Source organism: Oncorhynchus masou, chromosome 8 (assembly GCF_036934945.1).
Source record: "Oncorhynchus masou masou isolate Uvic2021 chromosome 8, UVic_Omas_1.1, whole genome shotgun sequence".
NCBI classification, from domain to species: domain Eukaryota; kingdom Metazoa; phylum Chordata; class Actinopteri; order Salmoniformes; family Salmonidae; genus Oncorhynchus; species Oncorhynchus masou.
Genome location: NC_088219.1, coordinates 28,760,158 through 28,773,354, shown reverse-complemented (window position 1 = coordinate 28,773,354; position 13,197 = coordinate 28,760,158). Strand labels below are relative to the sequence as shown.

The following is a 13,197-nucleotide window of genomic DNA, read 5'->3' as shown; positions in this document are numbered from 1 at the left end:
TAAGTGTACATTTGACGGGGGACTCATGCCCTTCTGCGGAACTGAACTCACCTACGTATGGTCACGTGGTAATCTACAGCACCGTGCGTGACTCACCTGCAGTTTCAACTTCCACGCCCATACCTGCAAAAACCAGGAAACGCAAAGCGAACAGCTTTTTTCTTACTTCAAAACACACCTTCTGCTGGTGTACTATCATATTCGGTTTTTAATTGTGGTTTTCCATCGCAAACTACCAAATATCCAGAATTTTTATTAGGTAAGTCAAACTTCGAAACTGCCTTTCGTAACGTAGTGTATAATCTCTCAGTTTGCTTCTCTTGCCTTATTTGGGTATTGACCATTGTTCACAGTAGCCATAACATGCGCTTTATTTCTAAAGTAAAACATCAAACTTCTGAAAATATAGTACAATTATAACTGATCAGGCTTGGGCGGCCTCAGTGTTTGTCCTTTGTAGCCCATTCATGAGGGCTAATTCTTTTAAAGAAACGTCACGATTTGGCCTACATTCTGAGGAGGCCTCAACTCAATGTTACTACTGAACCATTTCCATTTGTTCGTGTCTAGTAGTTGACCTATTCAACTATTCATCCACTCTTGCTTTTTGGGGTAACCAAAACCTAATTTATACTGATTTATAATTTTGTAAATAATAACTGGTGTCTTTGAGTGTGGCTATGGGTGTTTCTAGCCCTTGATCATGACTCAGTGCCGTTATGTTACACACACAAGTCTTTGGATGAAAGCTTCCTCTGTATGGGGGAGTTTGCCGATGCACATTAACGCGCATTGTTTGCGTTACGTTTTGAAAGCATAAGTATTGAACCAGATAGCTGCCAAAAGGTTGAACGTACTATCTTTAGTAAGAAAAGCCATGCATGAATCGTCAATGTAAAATTGAATCAGTGAACATACAAACACCATGTTACGATTACGGACTTACATTTTAGTCTTGAACAAATCTTGCTTTGAGTTTTGGCAGTTTCATCTCACCAACAAAAAATGTACACACAACGGCCTGTGAGGACTGCTACGCGAACAAGTAGAAAACAGTATTTACAAAATAAAAATAAATGGTCAGGGAAGTTTCAAAGTTAACTCAACTGAGGGGTAAGATAGACTTTACTTAGAATTTAGGTTGCTAATGTAATGGATTTGTTGGCCAAGTCTAGATGGCACTTGCTGTATTATGCCTACAACAGTGACTTTTCAATCCGCTAGGTGTATCTCTACAGACGTGGACATCCCCATGCATGCATATGACTAATTCAATATGGCACCATCCCATTCTCTGGGCTCTGTCTGCAATCATAACCAACAGTATATACCAGGAATAACGAAACAGAATATAATAGATATTTGGTTAATATATAAATGATGTATTACCACTGGAGTCTTTGCCAGTCAAAATAATAAAAAATATATATTTCATCACTCAATCTTGCCAAAGCATATTCTGTTGGAGGGGTTTATATGAATTTAAAATCATTTTACATGATTTGTATGAATCGGGCCATGGACATATGGCCCTTGAAATGAACTAGGGAGAGGTTAAACAGAGGCTATGTCTGGCATAAACTTAGTCCCCACTTTACAATAACTCTGTTGCAGTGGTCTTAGGTAGTCTCCGTATAGGCTATTCCCTCCATCGTGACACTGCTGCCCAGTTGAAGAGCTTGTTATCTGCTTGCAGCAGCGCCTTTAGAAAAGCACCCCTCAACCTCAGAATATGCCCTTCTAGCGGCATGCAGCCATAGTCATTATGCCCTAATGTAGGCCTACTAGCCAGAAAGAGCAGAGCATTCATAATGCTGCATCTCATATTCCAACATTTTAACATTTAATTCATCCTCCATTTAGTTCAGTATGTCATTAATTCTGTCATTTGCCTGAGTTGCAATATGAACTAAATCAAAGAGAATAGAACAGTCTTATCAATTTGTTTATTGAAATCCATGTGTGTATTCTAAATTCCTCGAAGGTCTTTAGCCTATCATTTTAACAATTTGATGTTTCATTTTGGCATATCCAAATAAAATAGGACTTCATTTTGGGTACTGGTGTCTTGCAGAGTAATTTGAACTATTAATGTTTTATAACTGTTTTTATTGGCCTCCCCTTAAAAAGAGGCCCTAGCTCACAGGCCTCTAAATAAAAAGCTTTATGAGTAGTGGATCTTTCTCCATTCTGATTGTTTTATACTGTTCAATTCAACTTCAACCCCCAAAAAAATTATCAATTTCCTGCACTCATTTGAGATAATTTCCACACTTCCACTTAGGGCTGCATGATATAGGCAAAACAAATCTAGGCCTTATTTTTTAACACATAGGTGAACTGTTGGGATCATGAAACTAGAATTATTTTTCTATTTTTTTTAGTTACAATATAATCGTGGGCACTTTGCATAGTGTTTGCCATGACAATGATTGAAAATGCCAGGGAGGAGTTATTGTGAGGGTAGGAAACAGTGTTGATTGGTTCCCCTAGGAAACTCTTATCATCTTTGGCCACATTGAATGATTTCACTTAGCTAAATGAAGTAGCTAACATTCTTTCTTTGCGTATTTGGCTTTGATTTAGAAGATATTGTTGCACAAACAACACGCTGATTTAGGTCTACACCATTACTGGTATTATCAGGCTGTATAGCTAAATTACGCTTGCTCTGACTCAGTACATTTAATAGCTAGCTGGCGATTAGCATTAGCGGCTAACAAGATTGAGGCTCAACTTGCTAAGAAAATACAAACTAGCTGTTTGCAGATGTAAGAAACACAAATGAATAGTGTCATTTATATAACACTGGTGGATTCATATTAAGAAGCAAAGTGAAAACTGCATCGTTGTCATCAACATTGTTGCATGTGCTAGACTGAACACAAGTGCCTCAGTCGTGGAACAACAAATGCTCTCCTTGAGTGCTGGGGCGTAACTTGGTCTGTGGAAAAAGCGGCATGGAGAGAGATGACTTAAGTAGCGAAGTAAACTATAAAAATGAACGTTACACCTATTGTATTACATTTTAACAAACCAAACATTAAAATAGTGTTATAGAGGGTAAAGTAAAAACCCAAAACGGTTCCTTCAATACTGGTATATCGTAACATACGGTATACCGCCCAGCTCTGAGTATTTGGCTGTTTAGACTTCCAGAGCCAATTCACCTTTTTAACAGAACATAAAATCAGTGTAGACCTTACCGTTGAACATGTAAGGTCCTTGGACTATAAGGAGTAATGTTAGACTCCTTTAGTCCATTTATTGGGCAATGGGTATGTCTAACCCAAAGCACTGAGACCTTATTCAGAATAGCAGATCCCAGTTAAAACATCTATTTGAGATAAGGTTCACTACACACCATGTGGAGAAGAGAGATATTGAGATATATCATCTCCTTTTACTCCATTTCTTTATTTCAGTCAGCATGCCCAGACTATGTTTGTAAGAACTGAATGTATGTTTTAATGTGAGGCCTTCTTTGATCGGAGTCGTGACCAGTTCTGAATGCTGCAGGTTTAGGCATTTGTTTTACAATGAGATTCATCACCATTCATCGTGATAGCTTCAGCTTTATTATTTGTGTGCATTCATTTCCTAAAATCACTGCACACTTGTCTTAGATTAGTTCTCAACTGTGGGATGTTGACTGTCTCAGTGATTACTCAGGGACATCATTACGTAAACTGGTCTCAAAGCATTTTGTATTATTCTGTACGTAAATCCGAGTCACTCCATTTATCCTGAACAAAAATATAAATGCAACAATTTCAGCATTTTTACTGAGTTACAGTTCATGGGGTGGCAGGTAGCCTAGTGGTTAGAGCGTTGGACTAGTAACCGGAAGGTTGCAAGTTCAAATCCCCAAACTGACAAGGTACAAATCTGTCGTTTTGCCCCTGAACAGGCAGTTAACCCACTGTTCCTAGGCCGTCATTGAAAATAAGAATTTGTTCTTAACTGACTTGCCTAGTTAAATAAATAAAGGTACAGAAATAAAGAAATCCATCAATTCTAATAAATTCTTTAGGCCCTAATCTATGGATTTCCCATCACTGGGAATACCGATATCCATCTGTTGGTCACAGATGCCTTTAAAAAAAAATAGGGTCAGAACCAATCAGTATCTGGTGTGACCACCATTTGCCTCATGCAACACGACACATCTCCTTCACATAGAGTTGATCAGGCTGTTGATTGTAGCATGTGGAATGTTGTCCCAGTCCTCTTCAATGGCTGTGCGAAGTTGCTGGATGTTGTTGGGAACTGGAACATGCTGTCAATCCAGAGTATCCCAAATATGCTCAATGGGTGACATGTCTGGTGAGTATTCAGGCCATGAAATAACTGGGACATTTACAGCTTAAAGGAATTGTGTACAGATCCTTACGACATGGGGCCGTGCATTTTCATTAACCCTTCACCTCTAACCCTTTCAGCCAACCTTAACCCTTCACCTAACCCTTTAAGCTAACCCTAACCATTTAACCTATCAAATGTTAGCCACCTAGCTAGAATTCATAATGCTGACAGTTTGTACTTGAACCTCCATAGTCATTTTATCATTTAAAATCCAATGTGCTGGAGTACACACCCAAAACAAACAAGATGTCACTGTCCCAATATTTTGGAGCTCACTGTACATATGGACATTGTATAATGTGAAAGCAGATCAAGCAAAATACTACAGTAATACTGCACGTGGTGAGGGCAGGGTCACAGTGAAGCCGACTGGGATAAAACAACTCGCAAGTAGACAAATTCAATGGCTACCTATTTAGAAATCACTAAGTACAGCAGAATTAACTCAGTTAAAGGGATACTTTGGGATTTTGGCAATGAGGCCCTTAATCTACTTGCCCAGAGTCAGAGGAACTTCTGGATACAATTTTTATGTCTCTGTGTAATGTCAGTTTATAGACCCGATGCCAAGGTATTGGGACATCAAAAAACTGGCCCTAATTGATTAAAATTTTATACAGTATTGCTGTCAAACCATTTGACTTGAAGTGAAACTTAATTTTTTCTTATTTTATTTATACTAAACATTTTAAGCCATTTATGATATTTAATTTTAGGCAGGCAGACTAATTGTCTCTCCCAATTTTGTGGCAGAATAGCGATGAGTTGGTTATAATTTTGTATTGAGCACGTCCATTAAGACTGTCTTTAAACTTGTGCACGTGCCACTGACTACATGAATTCATATTAGGAATATATTTCATGAGATTACTATAAAGAACTTGATTCTATGTATGAAGCTGTTTTGGAAAAAGTAAAGGTTTTAGATTAGAATTCTAGTCATCAGTCAGCACAGTGGTAGCATCATTCATGCTCTTTATCCCTTAGACTGTGCCTGCTGTCAGGATGATGCACAATGCAAAGCAATTTAAAAGTGCTTAATTCTATGTGTTTGTTACCTAACTGGGTATGAAAGAGACTGTTATTTATAGGCTTGCTGCTTGTTTGGGGCCCATGGAGTGCTCAGGGATTTCTATGCCCTGCTCACTGGCAGTGAAATCTTCTGCTGTCATTGACCAGCCATACAGAGAGCGGTAATCCAGACATGCAAACTGTTGGAATATCATTCCTACCCTGAGGTTTGCATTGGCTGGCAGCTCGCCGGATGCATTTATTTATTTATTTCCCCTCATGGGACATGGCTGTGTACTGTCAGCGGGTGACAGGACATACATGCATGTGAATGAAAAAGTGAAGACACTTGCCAGTTTGTCAGCGCATGCTCGTACATGTCCTGGAAATCCGTCTGGCCTAGCGGTCTTCACTGACATTTTCAACCTCTTCCTGTCTGAGTCTGTAATACAAACATGTTTCAAGCAGGCCAACATAGTCCCTGTGTCCAAGAACAATAAGGTAGCCTGCCTAAATGACTACCGACCCGTAGCACTCATGTCTGTAGCCATGAAGTGCTTTGAAAGGCTGGTCATGGCTCACATCAACACCATTATCCGAGAAACCCTAGACCAATCCAATTTGCATACCGCACCAACAGATCCACAGATGATGCAATCTCTATTGCACTCCACACCGCCCTTTCCCGCCTGGACAAATGGAACACATGTGAGAATGCTGTTCATTAACTATAGCTCAGCGTTACACACCATAGTGCCCTCAAAGCTCATCACTAAACTAAAGGACCCTGGGACTAAACACCTCCCTCTGCAACTGGATCCTGGACTTCCTGACAGGCCGCCCCCAGATGGTGAGGGTAGGTAATAACACATCCTCCACACTGATCCTCTACACGGGGGCCCCTCGGGTGCGTGCTCAGTCCCCTCTTGTACTCCCTGTTCACTCATGACTGCACGGCTAGGCACGACTCCAACACATCATTACATTTGCCGATGACACAACAGTGGTAGGCCTGATCGCTGACAACTATGAGACAGACTGTAGGGAGGTCAGAGACCTGACCGTGTGGTGCAAGGACAACAACCTCTCCCTCAATGTGATCAAGACAAAGGAGAGGATTGTGGACTACAGGAAACTAGGGTTGCAAAGGGCCGGAAACTTTCCAAGAAATTTCTGGAAATTTCCCATGGGAAGTTAAAACCGGGAATTTGGGGAATTTTGCTTAAATTTAAATTAATTTATCTGTACATGGAATTGTTTGTTTATTTTTGTAAAACTTTTTTTGTAATCTTTACAGGAAAATGCCACAAGCACTATCTGATAGATGGAGACATTTCACTGCAGCTAATGTAGAAGGAAAAGCTGTGTACATTTGCAAATACTGTGCCAAATCATATGTGAAGAATGCAATAAAGATGCAGAATTATCTGGCCAAGTGCATAAAGTTTCCTCAGCGCTCACAACAAGCAACCTCTGACAAAAGTCCCTCTACTTCTATTCGAGGTGGAAATGATGAATCAGACACCTTATCGATAGCAACAGCTCATGGTCCTCCTGGAATTCAATGTTTTTTTGTTTTGACTCAATGGAGGAACGTAGTCAGAGAAATGCTGATGAATGTCTTGCTCGAGCAGTGTATGCAACTGGCTCACCTCTGATGCTCACAGGCAATGTGTATTGGAAGATATTTCTGAATATTCTTCGCCCAGTATACACCCCTCCAACCAGACATGCTTAATTTACTCATTTGCTGGATGCAGAGTTCAACAGAATTCAAGTGAAGGTCAAGCAAATCATAGAGAAAGCAGACTGTATTGCAATCCTCTCTGATGGGTGGTTGAATGTTTGTGGGCAAGGAATAAATAACTACATCATCTCCACCCCTCAACCAGTATTCTACAGGAGCACAGACAAGGGACAACAGACACACCCGTCTCTAGGTTGCAGATGAGCTGAAGGCAGTTATCAATGACCTTGGACCACAGAAGGTATTTGCAATGACAGATAATTCTACGGACATGAAGGCTTCTTGGTCTAAAGTGGAGGAGTCCAACCCTCACATCACACCCATTGGCTGTGCTGCTCATGCATTGGATCTGCTCCCCAAGGACATCATGGCACTGAAAACAATGGATACACTACACGAGAGCCAAGGAAATGGTTAGGTATGTGAAGGGTCATCAAGTTATAGCAGCAATTTACCTCACCAAGCAAAGTGAGAAGAATAAGAGCATCACATTGAAGCTGCCCAGCAACACCCATTGGGGTGATGTTGTCATCATTGACAGTCTCCTGGAGGAGAAGGAATCCCCAAGAAATGGCCATATCACAGTCTGCCGATATGGACAGCCACGTCAAGAGGATCCTCCTGGATGATGTACACTGCTCAAAAAAAATAAAGGGAACACTTAAAAAACACAATGTAACTCCAAGTCAATCACACTTCTGTGAAATCAAACTGTCCACTTAGGAAGCAACACTGATTGACAATAAATTTCACATGCTGTTGTGCAAAAGGAATAGACAACATGTGGAAATTATAGGCAATTAGCAAGACACCCCCAATAAAGGAGTGGTTCTGCAGGGGGTGACCACAGACCATTTCTCAGGTCCTAATGCTTCCTGGCTGATGTTTTGGCCACTTTTGAATGCTGGTGGTGCTTTCACTCTAGTGGTAGCATGAGACGGAGTCTACAACCCACACAAGTGGCTCAGGTAGTGCAGCTCATCCAGGATGGCACATCAATGCGAGCTGTGGCAAGAAGGTTTGCTGTGTCTGCCAGCGTAGTGTCCAGAGCATGGAGGCGCTACCAGGAGACAGGCCAGTACATCAGGAGATGTGGAGGAGGAGGTAGGAGGGCAACAACCCAGCAGAAGGACCGCTACATCCGCCTTTGTGCAAAGAGGAGCAGGAGGAGCACTGCCAGAGCCCTGCAAAATTACCTCCAGCAGGCCACAAATGTGCATGTGTCTGCTCAAACGGTCAGAAACAGACTCTATGAGGGCCAGACGTCCACAGGTGGGGGTTGTGCTTACAGCCCAACACCGTGCAGGAGGTTTGGCATTTGCCAGAGAACACCAAGATTGGCAAATTCGCCACTGGTGCCCTGTGCTCTTCACAGATGAAAGCAGGTTCACACTGAGCATGTGACAGTCTGGAGACGCCGTAGAGAACGTTCTGCTGCCTGCAACATCCTCCAGCATGACCGGTTTGGCGGTGGGTCAGACATGGTGTCGGGTGGCATTTCATTGGGGGGCCGCACAGCCCTCCATGTGCTCGCCAGAGGTAGCCTGACTGCCATTAGGTACCGAGATGAGATCCTCAGACCCCTTGTGAGACCATATGCTGGTGCGGTTGGCCCTGGGTTCCTCCTAATGCAAGACAATGCTAGACATCATGTGGCTGGAGTGTGTCAGCAGTTCCTGCAAGAGGAAGGCATTGATGCTATGGACTGGCCCGTCCGTTCCCCAGACCTGAATCCAATTGAGCACATCTGGGACATCATGTCTCGCTCCATCCACCAACGCCACGTTGCACCACAGACTGTCCAGGACTTGGCGGATGCTTTAGTCCAGGTCTGGGAGGAGATCCCTCAGGAGACCATCCACCACCTCATCAGGAGCATGCCCAGGCGTCGTAGGGAGGTCATACAGGCATGTGGAGGCCACAAACACTACTGAGCCTCATTTGGACTTGTTTAAAGGACATTACATCAAAGTTGGATCAGCCTGTAGTGTGGTTTTCCACTTTAATTTTGAGTGTGACTCCAAATCCAGACCTCCATGGGTTGATAAATTTGATTTCCATTGATAATTTTTGTGTGATTTTGTTGTCAGCACATTCAACTATGTAAAGAAAAAAGTATTTAATAAAAATATTTAATTCATTCAGATCTAGGATGTGTTATTTTAGTGTTACCTTTATTTTTTTGAGCAGTGTATTTTGAGAGAGTGTGGTAAGCAGCCTGAAACTCCTGGAACCTATAACAGTAGCCATTGCTTGGATTGAGGTGGACAATGCCATCCTGTCTGATGTTCAGACTCTGTTTGCAGATGTAAGAGAAGAAATCTGTACTGCCCTGCCCACTTCACTGTTGCTCCTGCCCACTTCACTAGTGCTGAAATACATCAAAAAGCGTGAAGATTTCTGCCTGAAGCCCATACACGCCGCAGCGTACGTGTTGGATGCCAAGTATGCTGGCAAGAGCATCCTGTCTGGTGCAGAGATCAACAAGGCCTATGGTGTCATCACTACTGTGTCTCACCACCTTGGCCTGGATGAGGGCAAGGTTCTTGGCAGTCTGTCGAAGTACACTTCCAAGCAAGGGCTTAGGGATGGAGATGCAATATGGCAGTCGTGCCAACATATCTCATCAGCCACCTGGTGTAAGGGACTTTGTGGATCTGAGGCTCTTTCCCCTGTTGCCTCCATCATCCTCCAAATCCCACCAACATCAGCTGCTTCCGAGCACAACAGCTCCTTGTTTTGGAACACACAAGAAACAAGCCATCCTCAAACATGGAACAAGCCATCCTCAACAAGGTTGGTAAGTGACAGTGAAGATGAGGCCTCAGAGTCTGATGTTCAAGAGGTGGACATTGAGGAGGTCCAGGGAGAAGACATGGAATCCTGAGAGGAAGACAACCATAGCTTTAGTTTCCAGACTATCATTTTACAGATGTATGTTAAAAACATTTTTGGGAGATGTGATGGATCATTCAATATTATCTTTTGTTGTTCAGTGAAATCATCCCATGTGAAGAGTCAACTCATTTAAAGTTCAATTTGTGAAATATTTTTTTTTTAACAATTCTATTGGAAGGATTTAATCATTTGCAATTATGTCTACTGATAAGGTAAAAGGTTTCTGTTTGTCTCCATATGATATGGTAAATATATCCAATGCAAAAAACATCTACTTTTAAATGGTATTAATATTAATTTGCATATATTCCCGTTAATTCCCATGGAAAGTTTCCTCCTCTGAATATTCCCCAAAATGTGCAACCCTTGTCCAAACACACCAAGACAGTCGTGAAGAGGGCACGACAAAACGTATTCCCTCTCAGGAGACTGAAAAGATTTAGCATGGGTCCTCAGAAGGTTCTACAGCTGCACAATCGAAAGCGTCCTGAAGGGTTGCATCACTGCCTGGTATGGCAACTGCTCGGGCTCCGACCGCAAGGCACTACAGACGGTAGTGCGTACGGCCCAGTACATCACCAGGGCCAAGCTTCCTGACATCCAGGACCTCTATACCAGGCGGTGTCAGAAAGGCCCTAAAAATGGTAAAAGATTCCAGCCACCCTAGTCATAGACTGTTCCCTCTGCTACCGCACGGCAAGCGGTACCAGAGAAGCAAGTCTCGGTCCAAGAGGCTTCTAAACAGCTTCTATCCCAAGCCATAAGACTCCTGAACAGCTAATCAAATGGCTACCCAGACTATTTTCAACCCCCCCACCCCGCTTCTATGTGCTGCTGCTACTCTCTGGTATTATCTATGCATAGTCACTTTAATAACTCTACTTACATGTACATATTACCTCGACACCGGTGCCCCCGCACATTGACTCTGTACCGGTACTCCCCTTGTATATAATCTCGCTATTGTTATTTCACTGCTGCTCTTGAATTATTTGTCTTTCTTATCTCTTTTAAAAAAAAGGTATTTTCTTAACTGCATTGTTGGTTAAGGCCTTGTAAGTAAGCATTTCATTGTAAGGTCTACTACACCTGTTGTGTTTGTCACATGCTAGATGAATGATCTGTTGGGGGATTGAGAGGGTATGGTGTGAGGATGAAAAGTGTGTGTGTGTGTGAGGATGGTAATGATGGGGGGCTCTGGGTGTTAATGGCCAGAGGACTAATCCTCTGTGGGGATTATGAGAAAATGGGGCGGGGTGTATACATGATCTATCAGGGCTTAGTACCGGAATTATCCCGGCAGCAGCGTTTTCATTAGTGCAATGTTTAGAGATCTCCAGAATTGTGTAAGAGTGACTTGCTGTCATCCCCTCTGGGCCTGCCCACCGCCTGTAATGTGGCTGTAATTGTCCATTTTCTTTCTCTGGGGGGGAAAATACATCTGTCAGAACTGATGGTAGGGGACACAGGGCTCATTATCGCAAATGTAGTAGCTAGTGGGCAGGGTTCAGTGTATGTGTGATGGCAGTGAGCACAGTGGTGGGAGAGAGGGGTGGTAGTCAGGGGTTTAGAGTATTGCGGAGGGAAGTGCGGTATGTTAGTGGAACTGTTGTGAGTAGCATGGGGTGTAAGTGAAGAAACAGCTGAGGGTTCAAAGATGAAGTTTAAGAAGTTCATTACCATCATGCAGGCGGCCATGGGGATCGTCCCCCTCAACAAAAGAGGGCTCCTACCACCTGGGAGGAAGCTATGGAAACCCCCAGGGTGAGTGAAGCTGAGGTGTGGTGGATGAGCGTGTTGGTGTGAAATTAATGTGGTCGATAGCATGTAGCATGTAGTAGTGTCGATAGCATGTAGCTTAACTCTGGTGAATTCAAGTACACGCATTTACTGCACCTCTAACGTAGTTGAATCATTTGCACTACAAATAATCAATTGTGTGTGTATGTGTGTGTGCCAGAATGTATAGATGTTTCAGACAAGATGGTTCTAGCCTACATGCTACAGCATGAGCATGTGTGTTGTCATTAGTTCCCGCTCAGGTCAGAGAGCTTTGAGTGTGACTATAGATGTACAGCAGATGAATGTAGCAGAGATCCTGTGAGTCACAAGGCTCTCCTGAGCTGACCCAGTCCAGTCACTCACTGGATCCATTATGGAACCTTTCTTTAGTTTGTGTGTTTTTGATTTATTTATCAATCAATCAAATGTATTTATAAAGCCCTTTTTACATCAGCATGTCACAAAGTGCTATATGACCCCTCACCCACTGAGGTTTTGTGTGTGTGTGATCCTTCGACCACTTTTGAGGACATTGTAGATCAGTAATTCACTATAGACAACATTGGTCTTAATCATTCTCCTAAGATACATAGATTACATAATTAGGAAATCTCCAAACTAAGAATACTGCAGTCTCATTCCAGGCTGTACCACAACCGGCCGTGATTGGGGTCACATAGGGCGGCGCACATTTGGCCCAGCATCGTTGGGGTTTGGCCAGGGTAGGTCTTATTGTAAATACAAAACTGTTCTTAACTGTTCTTGCCTAGTCAAATAAAATTTAAATAAATATATGCTGATAGAAGCTTGCCTGTAGTTTCCCTGCACATCTTAACACTGCTAGGGTCAGGGTATTGGGGAGACAGTTGAAAAGGAAAAGGCAAACAACACGAGCTGAGCATTTAGTCAAAACAAAAATATGAATCAACAATTTCAAAGATTTTACTAAGTTACAGTTCATATCAGTAAATTGTAATACATTTATTAGGCCCTAATCTATGCATTTCACATGACTGGGAATACAGATGTGCATCTGTTGGTCACAGATGCCTTTTTTTGAAAGGTAGGGGCATGGATCAGAACCCCTGTCAGTATCTGGTGTGACCACCATTTGCCTCATGCAGTGTGACACATTTCATTCGCATAGAGAGTTGACCAGGCTGTTGATTGTGGAATGTTGTCCACTCTTCAATGGCTGTGTGAAGTTACCGGATATTGTCGGGAACTGAAACACACTGTCGTATACGTCAATCCAGAGCATCCCAAACATGCTCAATGAGTGACAGGTCTGGTTAGTATGCGGGCCATGGAAGAACTTGAACATTTTCAGCTTTCAGGAATTGTGTGCAGATCCTTGCGACATGGGGCCGTGCATTATCATGCAATTGTGTTCA

General features: G+C 42.6%; 1 pseudogene; it reads left to right on the top strand.

Annotated features, from left to right (window-relative positions):
- Positions 1-101: 101 nt before the first annotated feature.
- LOC135544497 (tight junction protein ZO-2-like) overlaps positions 102-13,197 on the top strand; it is a 36,036-nt pseudogene continuing 22,940 nt past the window's right edge.